Here is a 1,383-nt window from a genome sequence, read left to right as displayed (position 1 = left end):
TTCCTAAGGAACCAGCAGGGGCTGCTAGTTCGTTTAAAAGTGGTTGGTGAAAAACAGCCTCTGAACAAAAAGAGCTTTCTCTAGCAACTTAAAAAGCTAAGTGCTTAGGGGCATATTATAAATTTAGCTATGTCTATGTCCCCGAGTTCTGGAAATTTTTCTGTAATCTCTTCCTAGCATTTTTAACGCATTCCTCTGTATCCATTTATATTAAATTATTGAATTATTGAAGTGAATACAGAGCAACTTTGGAAACCTGTGGAAAACATAGTAGTCCTAACTTAGAATCTATAAGGTCTGGATTCTATCCTTATGACTGTAAAAGAACAGAAGGACTTTAAAAATTATAAATATTTACTAGGTGAACACAGCAGAAATGCTGAGTAGTTTAAAAACAAAACAATAACAAAAAGTTTACTCTCTCTTTACTAAAAAAAAGAGACAAAACAATTTTTATCTATCTCATTTTGTTGTTTTGTTTGCTCCTCTTTTAAACAGAATTTGGTTTTAAACCTGAATTTGGTTCACAATGGCTTAGCTGTACCTGTAATCCCTAGTCTGTATTCTAATATCTGGAGAGGGCCATACAGACATCATAGGGGATAAAAGGGCTTCACAGATTCCACTAACTTTGGGGTTGTGAGACAGAGAGGTTATTCTAATAGGCAGAATATAATTTAAGTGTCCGTAATAAAAAGACAAGAGTTAGGGATAGGGAAAGAGATATGGCCTGGAAGCACATGTTGAAGCCATTTAGGATCACCAGTCAAAGAATATGGCAACTTTGGAAGCTATAAGAGACAATGCAAGGGATTTTCCTGAGACCCCTGCCCCACCCTGCCCTGCCCCTGCCCCATTCCCACGCATGCCCCAACATAGATGCAGTTCTGCAGACCCCTTTGGGACTTCTGACCTTCAGAACACTAAGAAAATAAATTTGTAGTATAGGGAGTAGAGAAAGCCCTGGGGGACTATTTATTGTTGACGTCAATAAAGCCGTGGCAAGGACTCCAAGGACCCCATTAGGATCCATGAAAGAATGGCAAAAACCTTCCACCCAGGGTGAGGTTCAGAGGCATGGCAAAGGCTTCCTCTGGTTCAAGCGTGGATATTGACAGTGTGGCAAAAAAAAAAAATGTCCACTGTATATTTCTCCCCCTGGATGTTACAACTTGAAGATTGCTCCCCTACAGAGACTGCTCCTACCGAAACGAGCTAAACTTGACTCCTTATCCAACTGTATACCATAAATCTGTCTCCTTATCCAACTGTATGCCATAAACCTGTCTCCTTATCCAGATGTATACCATAAACCTACCTGCTTGTTCAACTATATGCAGCGACCCCACCATTCTGTTCCACTCTAAATACTAAATACGCTGA

The sequence above is a fragment of the Rattus rattus genome, chromosome 7, assembly GCF_011064425.1.
Source record: "Rattus rattus isolate New Zealand chromosome 7, Rrattus_CSIRO_v1, whole genome shotgun sequence".
Taxonomy (NCBI): Eukaryota; Metazoa; Chordata; class Mammalia; order Rodentia; family Muridae; genus Rattus; species Rattus rattus.
This window is presented reverse-complemented; position numbering follows the sequence as displayed.